This window comes from Mus musculus, chromosome 5 (genome assembly GCF_000001635.26).
Source record: "Mus musculus strain C57BL/6J chromosome 5, GRCm38.p6 C57BL/6J".
NCBI classification, from domain to species: domain Eukaryota; kingdom Metazoa; phylum Chordata; class Mammalia; order Rodentia; family Muridae; genus Mus; species Mus musculus.
This window is the reverse complement of record NC_000071.6, coordinates 28,652,850-28,671,569: the sequence shown is the minus strand read 5'-3', so window position 1 is coordinate 28,671,569 and position 18,720 is coordinate 28,652,850. Positions and strand designations below refer to the sequence as shown.

Genomic DNA, 18,720 nt, shown 5'->3' with positions numbered 1-18,720 from the left:
TTCCAGGGATGCAGGGATGGCTTAATATACAGAAATCCATCAACGTAATCCATTATATAAACAAACTCAAAGACAAAAACCACATGATCATCTCGTTAGATGCGGAAAAAGCATTCGACAAGATCCAACACCCATTCATGATAAAAGTCTTGGAAAGATCAAGAATTCAAGGCCCATACCTAACCATGATAAAAGCAATCTACAGCAAACCAGTAGCCAACATCAAAGTAAATGGTGAGAAGCTTGAAGCAATCCCACTAAAATCAGGGACTAGACAAGGCTGTCCACTCTCCCCATACCTATTCAACATTGTACTTGAAGTCCTAGCCCGAGCAATTCGACAACAAAAGGAGATGAAGGGGATACAAATTGGAAAAGTTGAAGTCAAAATATCACTTTTTGCAGATGATATGATAGTATATATAAGTGACCCTAAAAATTCCACCAGAGAACTCCTAAACCTGATAAATAGCTTCAGTGAAGTAGCTGGATATAAAATTAACTCAAACAAGTCAATGGCCTTTCTCTACACAAAGAATAAACAGGCTGAGAAAGAAATTAGGGAAACAATACCCTTCTCAATTGTCACAAATAATATAAAATATCCTGGCATGACTCTAACTAAGGAAGTGAAAGATCTGTATGATAAAAACTTCAAGTCTCTGAAGAAAGAAATTAAAGAAGATCTCAGAAGATGGAAAGATCTCCCATGCTCATGGATTGGCAGGATCAACATTGTAAAAATGGCTATCTTGCCAAAAGCAATCTACGGATTCAATGCAATCCCCATCAAAATTCCAACTCAATTCTTCAACGAATTAGAAAGAGCAATCTGCAAATTCATCTGGAATAACAAAAAAACCTAGGATAGCAAAAACTCTTCTCAAAGATAAAAGAACCTCTGGTGGAATCAAAACAAATCAGAACTGAACAAAGAATTCTCACCTGAGGAATACCGAATGGCAGAGAAGCACCTGAGAAAATGTTCAACATCCTTAATCATCAGGGAAATGCAAATCAAAACAACCCTGAGATTCCACCTCACACCAGTCAGAATAGCTAAGATCAAAAATTCAGGTGACAGCAGATGCTGGCGAGGATGTGGAGAAAGAGGAGCACTCCTCCATTGTTGGTGGGATTGCAAGCTTGTACAACCACTTTGGAAATCAGTCTGGCGGTTCCTTAGAAAATTGGACATAGTACTACCAGAGGATCCCGCAATACCTCTCCTGGGCATATATCCAGAAGATGTTCCAACCGGTAATAAGAACACATGCTCCATTATGTTCATAGCAACCTTATTTATAATAGCCAGAAGCTGGAAAGAACCCAGATGCCCCTCAACAGAGGAATGGATACAGAAAATGTGGTACATTTACACAATGGAGTACTACTCAGCTATTAAAAAGAATGAATTTATGGAATTCCTAGCCAAATGGATGGACCTGGAGGGCATCATCCTGAGTGAGGTAACACAATCACAAAGGAACTCACACAATATGTACTCACTGATAAGTGGATATTAGCCCAGAAACTTAGGATACCCAAGATATAAGATACAATTTGCTAAACACATGAAACTCAAGAAGAATGAAGACTGAAGTGTGGACACTATGCCCCTCCTTAGAATTGGGAACAAAACACCCATGGAAGGAGTTACAGAGACAAAGTTTGGAGCTGAGATGAAAGGATGGACCATGTAGAGACTGCCATATCCAGGGATCCACCCCATAATCAGCTTCCAAACGCTGACACCATTGCATACACTAGCAAGAATTTGCTGAAAGAACCCAGATATAGCTGTCTCTTGTGAGACTATGCTGGGGCCTAGCAAACACAGAAGTGGATGCTCACAGTCAGCTAGTGGAAGGATCACAGGGCCCCCAATGGAGGAGCTAGAGAAAGTACCCAAGGAGCTAAAGGGATCTGCAACCCTATAGGAGGAACAACATTATGAACTAACCAGTACCCCGGAGCTCTTGATTCTAGCTGCATATGTATCAAAAGATGGCCTAGTCAGCCATCACTGGAAAGAGAGGCCCATTGGACACACAAACTTTATATGCCCCAGTCAGTACAGGGGAATGCCAGGGCCAAAAAAAAATGGGAATGGGTGGGTAGCGAAGTGGGGGGGGGGAGGGTATGGGGGACTTTTGGGATAGCATTGGAAATGTAACTGAGGAAAATACGCAATTAAAAAAAAAAAAAACAAAGCCAAATTTCCACTCTTTTCCAAGACACTTCACCACACATCTGCCACACACCCCCCCAGAAATGTACCCAACAGTCCAGACATAGCCAAGACTCACTTGGGGCTGTTGTAACACTTTCTGAGCTCACAGGATCTCCACATTGCAAGGTGTCTTGCCTGAGCACCACAGCTCACTTGGTCATTTCAGTCGCTCTGTCTTGTATCAGCAACAGAATGGGGCCTGATGTTGGGACCCCAACAAACATGTCAAGTCCTTCTTAAGAATCCAGCTGGAAGAAGCATGGACATAGATTGGAGGTGGAGCACACTTTCCATCTTCCTGGCCCCCTCTTGTTGGCATCCCTATGGACAAAGTCCTTGGGGGAACTCATAGCTGTGCTGAAAAATGAAGCCAGACAAGAGCTGAATGAAGACCCATCACATTATTTCATAACCTGCCCTAGCTCACCAGCCATCTTCCTCGTCATACCAGAAACCCAGTTTCCTCCAATCAGCTTTTCTGCAACAAAACAACATGGCAGAAGTCATTGTCTCTGTACAGTACTGGATGCTGTATCTCATCTACATAAGGGCCTTTGGTGAGTATAGCCACCAAAGATCCTAGGCCAATGATGACTTGGTAGTGGAAAATGATGAATGGAAGGAAGGGTCACAGGGTTACTCCTCACATGGTCAAGTAGACAACACCCAAGTGAACAACAAAAACAGTGAACTATAAATGTAAGCTATAATAGGCCTGTGTGTTCTACAGTTGCTCTGGACCATGATGTTAGCTCTGCCTAAGGATTCCCATTTACAGTTTGACTCCATCCAAAGAGGACCAAGCAAAGGAGGCTGACACTCTGTTCTAGGAGCTACATTCTAGAGTAGGGATTCCTGGAAAAAAATGCTAACAGATTTGAGTTTTTAAGACAAGGTTTGCCCTTGAATTTATTCTATAGTCAAGGAAAACCTTGAATTTCTGATCCTTTTGCCTCCACCTACCAAGTCCTGGGATAACAGGTATATACCACTGTATTTGATTTATGTGTGCTGGGGTTTGAACGCAGAGTTTCGTGCATGCTAGGTAAGCATACTACCCATAGAGATATCTCCTGCCCAGAAAGCCATCTTCTTAAGTGGCACCAAGTAGGTGAAGGCACATGTACAGAACAGAGTGAGTCTTGGGCTTCGCAAGCCCTCTCAGTATTGAGCCTGGACCTGCAGCCTCCCTTCAGTCTTGGCCTTTAGAGGGCCTCTGTGAGGGGGTAGGGTGAGCAAGTCCCTAGGAACCCTGCACCTACCCAAGCCATACTACCAGGTCATCTTTGACTTGGTTCCTCTGGTTTCTCAGTATAATCAGCTGTCCTTGCATAAATGAGACATGTTTGTGACCTCCAGGCTCCTTGGAGACAACAGCTCCTGAGTGTGTGAATATACTAACCATGATGTTCCTTTGGACATGCAGACACAGGGCCAGAGTAAACCTGCCTTCTGGCATAGAGAAGTTCCAAAGCCTGAATAACAAGATGACCAGTGAGCTAGAGAGCAGGTTATGAAGGGTGAGACAGGGTTTCTTATAGATCTGTCCTAGCTTGACTTTCAGCATCACACAGACACACACACACACACACACACATACACACAACTGAGAAAGAGAGAGACAGAGACAGAGAGAGACAGAGAGACAGGGACAGAGAGAGACAGGGTAAGAGACACTTAGAGAGACAGAGGCAGCTAGGGTTCCTTTATCACAAGCCATCTTTGGGATGAGGCATCCTGTCTGTCCCTTAGCTCATATGTGTCCTAGGTCAGCAGCCAGATCACAGCAGAACCACAGCATCCACAGGCAGTATCTGGGCTCAAACTGTGTTCATTTGTGAACATAACACGCTCTGAAGATGAGTCCTGGACCAGGATGGGTTGAAACAACTCTGGGGTTCTGATAGGGGCCCATAGCTTTCTGACTTGTGAGACAGGTTTGATCTCATCAGGCAAAGACCTGCCATTCCCTTTTGTCTGCACACCCAAGAGTCCACAGGTTATGCTAAACCCCGAAAAATCATCAGACAAGTAGACTGTGAAAAGGTGCTGAAGAGGGGGCAGAAATAGGGGCAAATCACAGCCACCTCTGTTCATTTAAGAAAGACCTATGAGCTTCCTGTTATCTAAGAAGCTCAGCAAGATCAAAGCTGGGTCACCCACGCAACAGAACATAGAGGTTGATGCTCTTCAGAATCCTTCAGAGCACCACATGCCTTATTCCCAGCCCAGGGGGTCATCAGTACTTCTAATAGTGTAAATGTAGCAAAAAGTCACTAGATTAAACAAGAACTCCATATGTTTTCAGAAAATATTCACCACCTAGAATCATAACTCATAAGGTCACACGAGGATAGGAAGGCAAGAGAACTGGGTAAGAGGAGTCAGGGGACAGATGAAGAAATGAAGCAGGACAAAGAGATGAGGGGAGGGAGGAGCTGGCAAATATACAGACAGACAGACAGACAGACAAGAGGGAGGGGCTTTTCAAGGGCAACAATGACCACATGCTGTGCTGATGTGACCCTGTCCCTTTACTCTTGATTCCAAAGTCAGCTTCCAGTCCCTTGTGCCTTCCAGAGGATGAGAAGCAAGAAGGTGTCCGCAAATGCTAACCCATGTGAGAGGGCAATCTTAGAGTCCTCAGACTGGGATTTGGTCAGGCTTTGCCTTCAGGTGTTGTGTCCCACCCCAGTGATCCCACTGTGGCTCAGTCTCTTCCCTGGACCCACTGTTGTCTGAACCCCTCTCTCCTCTGCCTGCAGGAGGAGCCCACAGAGATAACAGCACTTAATTGTTATCTGTGCTCATGATGTCCCTCAGAAACCTCTTTCTTAGTAGCCTTCCTCTACTAATTTCTGCTCAGGGTCATTATCAGAGAGTCCATACATATGGATTCTCCCATCTCAGGGACTTGTCCTCAGGAATCTTTCATCCCTTGACCATTCCATTCAGGGGCTCCTCCATCTCAGGGAGGATCCTGCAACTGTGTGCACAGATTGCCATGTTAACTGGGATTAGCAATGAAGTTCAGGATGATTCTACTCACTTAGGTTTTTGGAAAGACTAAGGAGGTACCAATTCTCTACTGCAAAACTCCACTCTGCAGCAGTCACCAAGCAAAAAGTCCCAGACCCCAATGGGGACATCATCATGGGGAAGTTGCTCACCAGGCCCATGGGGGTTACCTTGAGTCCCAAATAACAGTAATTGATCCACAACCTCATAGAACAACTACTAAGGCCTGCAGCTCCCCATGATTCACATTCACCAGGTGATCTAAGACCATTGACATCTTCCATCCTGCATGATCATGATTGGAGGACTCTGAGACTCATCAAGACAGTTTCTGACGCCCACAGCAATCAGTGTTACTCTACAGGGTCACTGTCCTGCTTCCCCACTACATAGAGAGGATGGATGTATTCATCTTCTTCTTTCATCACCGAGAGCATTAAGCATGCCTTTGGAGTCGTATCTACACTTTTAAGATTTATTTTCTTTTCAAAATACTTGTATTTTGAAATACAAGTATACTTGTGTATATCTGTATGTGGATATATATTCAGGAGAACAAGTGCCCTTGGAGACCAGCAAGCACAGGCTCCCCAGAGCTAGAGATACAGGTATCTGAGAGGTTCCCAGTGTGCATGCTGGGAACTAAACTCAGTTCCTCTGCCAACCCAGCAAGTGTTCCTAACCACTTAAGGCATCTCTCCAGCCCCCAAACATAACCTCTTTGATGAGACTTGTTTGTGACTGACAAAGTCTAGAGTCACTCATTGTACGAGCTCTGTGGAGACTGGTCACACAGTTGCTTGCTATGCTGTACAACATGTAGCTACAGCTTCTTCCCAGTCATTCCATCCCTTCAACACACACACACACACACACACACACACACACACACACACACACACACACCACAGAGAAAGAAAGAGAAAGAGAGAGGGAGAGAGACTTCAGAATACAGATTTCCACCCACTGCTATAGACCTGTACAATGCTAATTTGTGTTTACTAAGACATCTTTGGAGAAATTGAAGAGCCCCTCCCCAAGAGACCGTATTATCTAAAGAGGCACTTAACTTCTAAATCATTTGGCCATTAAGACTGAGTTTGAACATTGTGGATTCACAGCCCAAGTGGCATGTGAGAAATGAAGGACAACACCTTGTGCTCACTTAGTCAGTTAACTAAGCTACTTAGAAACTCATCCTCACAGGAGGGCTGCAGCTCCACACAAACTTGCTGACTCAGACTGCATGTCTGATGGTATCCTGTGTTTCCAATGGTGGTCTGCCTGTCTGATGGCATCCTGCATATCTGTCTATGTTCTTCCTTTTTTTCTCTTTACTCTTGTTTCGTTTCCTTTTTGCTCTCCCCATTTTTCTTCACATCCTAAAGACTGAGATTACTGAGCCTGACCTGCCTCCCTGACCCTTGAAAGCACACTGAAGTAGAGATAGGAAGGAAAAACAACAGAACCACGGGCTCTGGCAGATATGGGCTCTAACCTTCTTCTGAGTTTCACTGTTCTCAGTGAAACAACCCTCACTTCTCTGACGTCACTGTAAGAATAACCCAACTGAGATGAAAGAATGGGTGACAACTTTGATGTTTTTATAAGACATTCAAAACTATTTGAAAAAGTTGGGCAAAGTTGAGCTCAGGTTCCTAGAATCAGAAAAAAGACAAATAATTAGAGTAACAAAAGCTCACATTCCAACTCGGCACTCCCATGTTGTAGTTCCCAGTGAGCCTCACTTAGTAAGAACAGCTGAATAACAGGGTCTATCTAATATGATCCTTCTAAGCTGGAAATGTCATGCAAACCAGCAGAGACTAGCACCAACCTACTTCAATAGCATTTCATAAAACTCCACTACTCAGAGCTGGATACCCACTGCTATGCTCCTCCAGAAGCTCAACACTGGAAAACGCCAGGTCGAGGCTCTACTGTCAAATGTCAGGTGCTCATGGTGACATTGGGCGTCAGGATGATGGTCACAGCTCAGCTGTCAATGGGCCAGCATACCAAGACAGAGTGGCTCTTGGACATCACATACTCAGGGTGGGGGGGGGACATGTATATCCTTTGTGTATGTCCAGTGTTAGGTAATTAACCCACAGAGCAATTCTTATGAAATGCCTTTTTTAAAAAAAAAAAAAAAACTTGGAACCATGCATGTGCTACAACTATTTCAAGCAAAATCGTTTTGTTTTTTTTTTTTAAATCCAAACTAACTAGCTTCTTTCCATTTTGCCAGACCTGGATTGTCTTTGACACAAATGCTTGCCACATAGCTACAGAACTGAGCCTGGAGGTGTTCTTCAGAAACTTGAGTGACAGCTGAGCCTCTCACCTGGTCTGTTTCATTTCTTTGACTTTTTAGTGCTGGTTTGAACCTGGGACTTCACATGAGCTAAGCTGGCATTGCATCTTGAAATTTATCTTTAATTTTCTTTTTTTATTAATAATTTTATTCCTTTACATTTCAAATGATATCTCCCTTCCTGGTTACCCTTCCACAACCACCATATTATCCCCCCCTCCCTTTTACTTCTGTGAGGAGGGTGTCCCCAACCCAATCACTCACTCCTGTTTCAGTCCTCTAGCATCTCCCTATGCTGGGGCATCAAGCCTCCACAGGACCAAGCTCCTCCCCTCCCGGTGATGTCAGATAAGGCCATCCTCTGCTACATTTGTATCTGGACTCTTGGCTCCCTCTATGCATACTCTTTGGTTGGTGGTTTCGTCCCTAGGAGCTCTGGGTGGTCCAGTATAGTTCTTCGTATAAGAGTGCAATTCCCTTCAGCTCCTTCAGTCCTTCCCCTAGCTCTCCCATTGGGGTTCCCAGGCTCAGTCCAATGGTTGGCTGTGAATCTCTGCATTTTTATTGATCAGGTGTGGGTAGATTCTCTCAGAGAACAGCTATACCAGGTTCCTGGCAGCAAGTGCTTCTTGGCATCAGCAATACTGCTGGGCTTTGGTGTCTGCAGATGGGATAGATCTCTAGATGAGGTTGTATAACCTCTTTGTTAGGTATTTCAGCTAAAGTCATCACCATTGGATTCTGGGAGCCTCTTACTTTCCTGGAGTCTGGGACTTTCTAGTGACTACCCCCTAGTTCCCCATCCACCACTGCTACATATTTCTATTCAATTTTCTGACCCTCTGTACTTCTCTCCTGTCTTTTCCAATACCTGTTCCTGCCTCCACTTTTCTCCCCCTCATCCTTCCCTCATAGGTCCCTCCCTCCCTCTATCTCCTGTGATTATGCCAATAGCCAACATCAAACTAAATGGAGAGGAACATAAAGCAATTTCACTAAAATCAGGAACAAGACAAGGCTGCCCACTCTATTCAATGTAGTACTCAAAATTCTAGTCAGAGAAAAAAATTAAGCAACAGAAGGAGAACAAAGGAATACAAATTGGAAAGGAGGAAGTCAGGATATCACTATTTGCAGATGATATGACAATATACATAAGGGACCTAAAAATGTCCACTACATAACTCCTACAGCTGATAAACAACTTCAGCAAAGTGGCTGGATACAAAATTAATTCAAACAAATCAGTAGCCTTCAACTACTCAAAGGATAAATGGGCTGAGAAGGAAATCAGAGAAACAACACCCTTCACAATAGCTAAAAATAATGTAAAATATCTTGGTATGGCTCTAACCAAACAAGTGAAAGATCAGTATGACAAGATCTTCAAGTCTCTGAAGAAAGAAGTCAAAGAAAACCTCAGAAGGTAGACAGATCTCCCATGCTCATAAATTGGCAGGATTAACATAGTAAAAATGGCCATCTTACCTAAAGCAATCTAGTTCAATGAAATCCCCATCAAGATTCCAACTCAATTTTTCACAGAGATAGAAAGAGCAGTTCTCAAATTTATCTGGAATAACAAAAACCCAGGATAGTGAAAACCATTCTCAACAATAAAAGAACTTCTGAGGGAATCACCATCCCTGGCCAATACCAAGCTGAACTATAGAGTAACAGTGCTAAAATTCTGCATGGTATTGGTACAGTGACAGGCAGGTAGATCGGTGGAATAGAACTGAAGACCCAGAAATAAACTCAAACACCTATGGTCACTTGATCTTTGACAAAGAAGCCAAAACCATCCAATGGGGGGAAAAAAAAAAGACAGCATTTTCAACAAATGATGCTAGTTCAACTGGCTGTCTACATGTAGAAGAATGCAAATTGATCCATTCTTATCTCCTTGTACAAAGCTCAAGTCCAAGTGGATTAAGGACCTCCTCATAAAACCAGATACTCTGACTCTAATAGAAGAGAAAGTGGAAAGAACCTCAAATACATTGGCACAGGGGAAAATTTCCTGAACAGAACACCAATGGCTCATGCTCCAAGATAAACAATTGACAAATGGGACCTCATAAAATTGCAAAGCTTCTGCAAGGCAAAGAACACTGTCAATATGACTAAATGGCAACCCACAGATTGGGAAAAGATCTTTACCAACCCTAAATCCGATAGAGGGCTAATATCCAAAATATACAAAGAACTTGAGAAGTTAGACTCCAGAGAAGCAAATAACCCTATTAAAAATGGGTAGAAAGCTAAACAGAGAATTTTCAACTGAGGAATCTGGAATGGCTAAGAAGCACTTAAAAAATGTTCAACATCATCAGGGAAATACAAATCAAAATGACCTTGAGTTCTATCTCATACCAATCAGAATGGCTAAGAGAGAGGAAAAAAAAAAACAAACAAACAAAAAAACCTCAGGCAACAGCAGATGCTGGCAAGGATATGGAGAAAAAGGAACACTCCTCCACTGCTGGTGGGACTGCAAGCTAGTACAAACACTAGTTCCTCAGAAAATTGGAAATAGTACTACCTGAAGACCCAGATATACCACTCCTGAGATACCCAGAAGATATTCTGACATATAACAAGGACACATGCTCCACTATGTTCATAGCAGCTTTATTTATAATATCCAGAAGCTGGAAACAACTCCCGTGTCCTTCAACAGAGGAATGGATACAGAAAATGTGTTACACTTACACAATGGAGTACTACTCAACTATTGAAAACAATGACTTCATGGAATTCACAGGTAAATAAATGGAACTAGAAAATATGCTTAGTGAGGTAATCCAGACATAAAAGAACACACATGGTGTGTACTTACTGATAAGTGGATTATTAGCTGGAAAGCTCAGAATACCCATGATACAACCCACAAACCATATGGAGCTTAAGAAGAAGAAAGACCAAAGTGTAGCTGCTTCAATCTTTCATAGAATGGGAAACAAACAAACAAACAAAGGACAAAATTAATTTTCTTTTTTTTTATTTTGAGATATGGTCTCTCTAAGTTGCACAGGCTGGGTTTGAACTCGTGAACCTTCTGACTTAGCTGCCTGAGTGGCTAGGATTATAGGCCCGTGCCTTCAGGCCAGTCATATTGTTTCATATTAGTGAAGGTTCATCTCACTGAATTTTGTTACCAACACAGAGCACTGCATCATTAAAGCCTCCATAAAAGACCCTTGTTCAACTTCTCAAAAAATACTTTTAAATTTCTACATGATCTAGCAGCCACACTTCTGTGTATACAAATGAAAAAACTGTACATTCGTGTCTGTACATTTGTGTCTCTACATGTGTGTCTGTAGAGCTACTGTTCACCAAACAACTGAAGGGTCACCCAATGCAGAATAGATGCAGTGAAGCACCAGGTGAAACACTTAAAGTACATTCTAGAGCACACTATGACATGGGAAACCCATGAGGACACCATGATGAGTGACACAAGCCAGCCACAAAAAAAAAAACCACACACTGAGATATACATCCATGTTCATAGCAGCAGGAAGCAGGAGGGCAGGGATGGAAGATGGCATTTGTTGCTTGGTGGATATAAAGTTCTAGTCTTGCAAAGCTAACTCTGGAGGCTGCCATACAATGATAAACTAAAGCTAATGTCACTGCTCTGTTACAGAAATATCACAAGACTTCAGTGTTTCTCACATTGCTGTTATCACAAAGTTTTCTTTTTTTAAATTTTTTATTAGGTATTTATTTCAGTTACATTCCCAATTCTATCCCAAAAGTCCCCCACACGCTCCCCCACCCACTCCCTCGCCCTCCCACTCCCACTTGGCCCTGGTGTTCCCCTGTACTGAGGCATATAAAGTTTGCAAGTCCAATGGGCCTCTCTTTCCACTGATGGCCGACTAGGCCATCTTCTGATACATATGCAGCTAGAGACACGAGCTCCAGGGGGTACTGGTTAGTTCATAATGTTGTTCCACCTATAGGGTTGCAGATCCCTTTAGCTTCTTGGGTACTTTCTCTAGCTCCTCCATTGGGGGCCCTGTGATCCATCCAATAGCTGACTGTGAGCATCCACTTCTGTGTTTGCTAGGCCCCGGCATAGTCTCACAAGAGACAGCTATATCTGGGTCCTTTCAGCAAAATCTTGCTAGTGTATGCAATGGTATCAGCGTTTGGAAGCTGATTATGGGATGGATCCCTGGATATGGCAGTTTCTAGATGGTCCATCCTTTCGTCTCAGCTCCAAACTTTGTCTCTGTAACTCCTTCCATGGGTGTTTTGTTCCCAATTCTAAGAAGGGGCAGAGTGTCTACACTTTGGTCTTCGTTCTTCTTGAGGTTCATATGTTTTGCAAATTATATCTTATATCTTGGGTATTCTAAGTTTCTGTGCTAATATCCACTTATCAGTGAGTACATATTGTGTGAGTTCTTTTGTGATTGGGTTACCTCACTCAAGATGATGCCCTCCAGGTCGATCCATTTGCCTAGGAATTTCATAAATTCATTCTTTTTAATAGCTGAGTAGTACTCGATTGTGTAAATGTACCACATTTTCTGTATCCACTCCTCTGTTGAGGGGCATCTGGGTTCTTTCCAGCTTAAGACCACCATACTTGGAGTTAAGGCAGCCTTTGGGCAGTCCTGTTTGCCTGGCCAGTGCTCTAGGGTTGACAGCCAAGATCTTCATCTGAGGGTACTATAAGAACCCCTCCAGGAAACATGATAGATATTTCTTTCCCACATCAAATGTCACCAGAAGAAATACTTTTGTGTCTTTTCTTACTTTCAAACTCTGCTGGGAAAGAGTCCACTGGAAGGCCTTTCTCCCTGCCGTGTACTATAACTGAACTACTAATCCAAGAGCCTTGGAGAAGCCAGGCATGGTTTCACTCTTTGCATTAGTGTCTACATACTGGACAGTGGGGATTGTTCCACTTGATATGACAGATACATTCAGGGCTAATTTAGAATTTAAGTCATTTTCTATCTCTGAGTTTCAGAACCAGGTTCTCTTGTGGCATGACTCTGCTCAGCATATTCCTATCTTGCCATTTCTCTTGAGTCATGATGATCCTCAAGCACAATGTGTAAGGCAGATGCTGGTAAAACAGAAAATGCTTTTCTATAGGCAACTCTTGTGACTGACTCAATGCTGGCCACCAGCCTGACATGAGAACCATGCTCTCCAGCCAGCTCCACCAGGGGTTTTCTACAACCTTTCCAGGAGCTTCAGATCCATCTTCTCCATATTCACACCTCCTGAATCTCTAATCAGACCCCTGCCTCATGCCCTGCTCCACCCACCTGCTTCTCACACTCTTCCTAGGTCAAGTTTGTCTTCCTAAAAAGTGACTCAGTGTACAGCTCCCTCCTTAGGATCCCACTGATTCAAGATTTTGGCATTTATAGCAAGCATGGGGTTAACTGATGAATACAGAGCCCTTGGGATCTCATGCTTTCTGGAAAAACCTTTGTAAGCACTCTTGGCAGTCCAATCAAGTTAACAGTCAAGTTACCCATTATAACAGGCTCTTCCAACCAGACTGAATGAAGGTCCACTAATATAGGTTCATTACCTAAGTAGTCCATCTTCAAACACGGCTACAGGCTGAGGATCTTCAATTCCTCAATTTATCTGCTATGTCCTAAGGTCCCTAGTCGGGGAGCAGTAGACAGCACCAGGCCATGTTCAGTCTTCTTTAATTTGCACAGAAGCCTATGATGAAGTTAAACTGATGATATGACCAAGATATTAGCAACAGTAAACATGGATAATGTAAAGCCACCATAACAATGCATTATAATGAGGGGGGAGGTGACTACCACCTGCCATTTTCTCAAAGTATCTTCTTGTATTTTGACCCTTTCACTTGAAGTACTTTGCTGTTTTGTTTTGGTTTTTTTTCCCCAGAGCTTAGTTGGCAGAAACACTGCTCTTATGTTTGGTAGTCAGTCATGCAGTCCCCATCAAAATTCCAACATAACTTTTCTTATACACTCATTTGAGAGGAGATGGGGAGGATCATGAGCAAAGATATTACATGAAAGAAAAGGTATTTTTAATTTCAAAAGAATAAAAACTGAAACTTCATATAAAAACACAAAAACTAAGGATTATAGAACAAACATTAATAATGAAAGAACTTCTGGAGATATCAGCATCCCAATTGCAATTCATTCTACAGAGCGATAGTAGTAAAGAAAACATGGTATTGACAAAAAACAAAACAACAACAACAAAACATGTTCATCAATGGAATTGAATTAAAGACCAATAGATAACTCCACATATACAGAGGCCTGATATTCTTTATAAGGAAGGAAATGCATACTGGAGAAAAGACATTGTCTTCAACACATGAGGACTGTAGGTAGGAGAATGAAAATTGACCCATATTTACTACCCTTGATCATCCAGCTAAATCAACGACTCCAACATAAGACCTGATATGAGCTTCTGATTTCCATCTGCACCCAGGCTTGATCCTATGCCACAGCTCTCCAAACCCAAATACCACAGGGAGACAGCTGGTCTCCCAAGAGTGCAGACACACCTGTGAGCACAGTTAGAACCACCATTTCTGATCAAATTCCTGGCCCAGAACGGACCTGCCCAGAGCCATCAGGATAAGGGAATTAAAGAACAGCCAGGGACAGGATCCTTCCAGTTTCCATCTGCCTATGAGCTGACCATGTGCCATCACTATCCATACCCAAATTCCTTTCAGACACAACTGGTCTCCCAGGAGTGCTGACACACAGGCTTACAGGAGAGAAAAGCCACAGTCAGAGACAGTAAGACCACCTAATACCAGAAATAACTAGATGGTGAGGGGCAAGCACAAGACCATAAGCAACAGAAACCAAGACTACTGGGCATCATCAGAGCCCAGTTGTCTCACCATAGCTGGCGCTGGATACCCCAACACAACAGAAAGCAAGACTCTGATTTAAAATCACATTCCATGATAGTGATAGAGAACTTTAAGAAGAACATAAATAACTCCCTTAAAGAATTACAGGAAAATACAACCAAACAGTTGAAGGAATTGAAAAAAAAACCATCCAGGATCTGAAAATGGAAATAGAAATAATAAAGAAATCACAAAGGGAGACAACCCTGGATATAAAAAACCTAGGAAAGAGATAAGGAGTCATAGATGCAAGCATCACCAACAGAATACAGGAGATAGAAGAGAGAATCTTGGTTGCGAAGATACCATAGAAAACGTTGGCACCACAATCAAAGAAAATGCAAAATGCAAAAAGCTCCTAGCCCAATACATCCAGGAAATCCAGGCCACAAGGAAAAGACCAAACCTAAGGATAATAGGTATAAAAGAGAGTGAAAATTCCCAACTAAAAGGGCCAATAAATATCTTCAACAAAATTATAGAAGAAAACTTCCCTAACCTAAAGAAAGAGATGCCCATAAACATATAAAAAGCCTACAGAACTACAAATACATTAGACCAGAAAAGAAATTCCTCCTATCACATAATAGTCAAAACACAAAATGCACAAAACAAAGAAAGAATATTAAAAGCAGTAAGGAAAAAAAAAGTCAAGTAACATATAAAGGCAGACCTATTAGAATCACACCAGACTACTAATATGAGACTATGAAAGCCAGAAGATCCTGGGCAGATATCACACAGACCCTAAAAGAACATAAATGTCAGCCCAAACTACTATACACAGTAAAACTCTTAATTACCATAGATGGAGAAAACAAGATATTCCATGACAAAACCAAATTTACACAATAACTTTCCATAAATCCAACCTTACAAAGGATAATAGATGGAAAATGCCAACACAAGGAAGGAAACTACACCGTAGAAAAAGAAAGAAAGTAATCTTTTAACAAACCCAAAAGAAGATAGCCGCAAATATAATTCTACCTCTAACAACAAAAATAATAGGTAGCAAGAATCACTTTTCCTTAATATTTCTTAACATCAGTGGACTCAATTCCCCCAATAAAAAGACATAGACTAACAAACTGGATACCTGAACAGAACCCAGCATTTTGCTGCATACAGGAAATGTAACTCAGTGTCAAAGACAGACACTATCTCAGAGTGAAAGGCTAGAAAACAATTTTACAAGCAAATGGTCCCAAGAAACAACCTGAAGTAGCCATTCTAATATCAAATAAAATCAACTTTCAACCAAAAGTCATCAAAAAGGATAAAGAAGGATAATTCATACTCATCAAAGGAAAAATCTACCAAGAAGAACTCTCAATTCTGAACATCTATGCTCCAAATGCAAGGGCATACACATTCATAAAAGAAACTTTACTAAAGGGCTGGTGAGATGGCTCAGTGTGTAAGAGCACCCGACTGCTCTTCCGAAGGTCAGGAGTTCAAATCCCAGCAACCACATGGTGGCTCACAACCATCCGTAACAAGATCTGACTCCCTCTTCTGGAGTGTCTGAAGACAGCTACAGTGTATTACATATAATAAATAAATAAATCTTTAAAAAAAAAAAAGAAAAGAAAAGAAACTTTACTAAAGCTCAGAGTACACATTGCACCTCACACAATAATACTGGGAGACTTCAACACCCCACTCTAATCAGTGGACAGAACATGGAAACACAAACTAAACAGAGACACAGTGAAACTAACAGAAGTTATGGACCAAATAGATTTAACAGATATCTATAGAACATTTCATCCTTAAACAAAAGAATATACCTTCTTTTCAGCAGCTCATGGTTTCTCCTTCAAAATTGACCATATTATCAGTCACAAAACAGGCCTCAACATATACAAGAAGACTGAAATAATGCATCCTATCAGATTATCACAGAATAAGGCTAGTCTTCAATAGCAACAAAAACAACACAGAGCCCACTTTCACATGGAAACTGAACAATGTCCTACTTAATGATAACTTAGTCAAGTTATAAAAATAAAGAGAGGAATTTAAGACTTTTTAGAATTTAATGAAAATGAAGGCACAATATACCCAAACTTATGGGACACAATGAAAGCAGTCCTAAGAAGAAAACTCATAGCTCTGAGTGCCTCCAAAAAGAAACTGGGGAGAACATACACTATCAGCCTGACAGCACAACTGAAAGCTCTAGAACAAAAAGAAACAAATTACACCCAAGAGGAGTAGAAGGCAGGAAATAAATAAATTCAGGGCTGAAATCAACCAAGTAGAAACAAAAAGAACTATACAAAGAATCAATCAAACCAGGAGCTGGTTCTCTGAGGAAATCAACAAGACTGATAAACCATTAGCCAGGCTAACCAGAGGGCACAGAGACAGTATCCAAAATAACAAAATCAGAAATGAAAAGGGAGATACAACAACAGAAACTGAGGAAATTAAAAAATTCACCAGATCCTACTACAAAATCCTGTATTCAACAAAATTGGAAAATCTGGGTGAAATGGACAATTTTCTAGGCAGATACCAAATACCAAAGTTAAGCCAGGATCAGGTAAACCATCTAAACAGTCCCCCAACCCCTAAAGAAATAGGAGCAGTCATTAAAAGTCTCCCAACCAAACAACCAACCAAACAAACAAACAAAAAAAAAAAAAAAAAAAAAAAACAAAAGACAAAAAACCAAAAACCAAAAACCAAAAACAAAAACCAACCCAGGACCAGATGGGTTTAGTGCAGAATTATATCAGACCTTCAATGAATACCCAATACCAATACTCTTCAAACTATTCCACAAAATAGAAACAGAAGGAACAGTGCACAATTCGTTCTATGAAACCATAATTATGCTGATGCCAAAACTACACAAAGACCTAACAAAGAAAGAAACCAACTCCCCTTATGAATAGCAATGCAAAAATACTCAATAGGATTCTTGCAAACCCAGTCCAACAACACATCCAAATCATTCACCGCAATCAAACAGGCTTCATCCCAGGGATGCAGGATGGCTCAATAAGCAGAAATCCATCAACGTAATCCACTACATTAAAAAAAAGATCACTTCACTAGATGCTGAAAAAGCATTTGACAAAATTCTACATCCCTTCATGATAGAAGTCTTGGAAAGATAAGAAATTCAAGGCCCATACCTAAACATAGTTATATATATATATATATATATATATATATATATATATATATATATATATATATATATACAGCAAACCAGTAGCCAACATCAAACTAAATGGAGAGAAATTTGAAGCAATCCCACTAAAATCAGGAACTAGATAGGGCTGCCCTCTCTCCCCCAATCTATTCAATATAGTACTCAAAGTCCTAGCCAGAGCAATTCGACAACAAAAGGAGATCAAACGGATACAATTGGAAAGGAAGAAGTCAAAATATCACTATTTGCAGATGATAAGATAGTATACGTAAGTGTCCCCAAAAATTCCACCAGAGGATTCCTAAACCTGATAAAGAACTTCAGTAAAGTGGCTGGAAATAAAATTAGCTCAAACAAATCAGTTGCCTTCCTACAGGCTGAGAAAGAAATTAGGGAAACAACACCCTTCACAATAATTACAAACAGTATAAAATATCTTGGTGTGATGCAAACCAAACAAGTGAAAGATCTGTATGACAAGAACTTCAAGTCTCTAAAGAAAGAAATCAAAAAATACCTCAGAAGATGGAAATATCTCACATATAAATAAAGATATTTTCCAATTAAAAAAAATACCTGATATGAATCTGATAAAAGAGAAGTTCAGAACATGCTTGAATTCACTGACACAGGAAAGGGATTTCTTAACAGGACCACAGTAGTACAGGCACTATAGACCAGTGATTAATGAATGGGACCTCATGACGTGGGAAGCTTCTGTATGGCAAATGAATAACATCACTGGAGAAATGAGGCAGCCTACAGAATGATACGTCTGGCAGAGGCTTAGTGTCTGTGTACAAAGAAGAGGAAGAAACTGAACATCAAGGAAACAAATAGCCAAATTTTAAAATGGGGTATGAGAACTAAACAGTTCTCAGAAGATGAAACCCAAATGACTGAGAAATATTCTTTTTAATGCTTAATGTTCTTAGTCATCAGGAAAATGCAAATTAAAATTATTTTAAGATATCATCTTACCCCAGTCAGAATGGCCAAGGCCAATAAAACTAATGACAACATGTACTTATGGGAAAGGAGGAACAGTTATGCACCATCGATCAGAATGTAAATAG

The 18,720-nt window shown here is 41.2% G+C and overlaps 1 long non-coding RNA gene across 1 annotated transcript in view; it reads right to left on the bottom strand.

Annotated features, from left to right (window-relative positions):
• Positions 1–18,720, bottom strand: part of 9530036O11Rik (RIKEN cDNA 9530036O11Rik) — a 252,226-nt gene that overhangs the window by 47,640 nt on the left and 185,866 nt on the right. The window contains exon 3 of the long non-coding RNA NR_015562.2: positions 2,310–2,590. This is a non-coding gene — a long non-coding RNA (RIKEN cDNA 9530036O11Rik). The remainder of the gene's footprint in view (positions 1–2,309; positions 2,591–18,720) is intronic.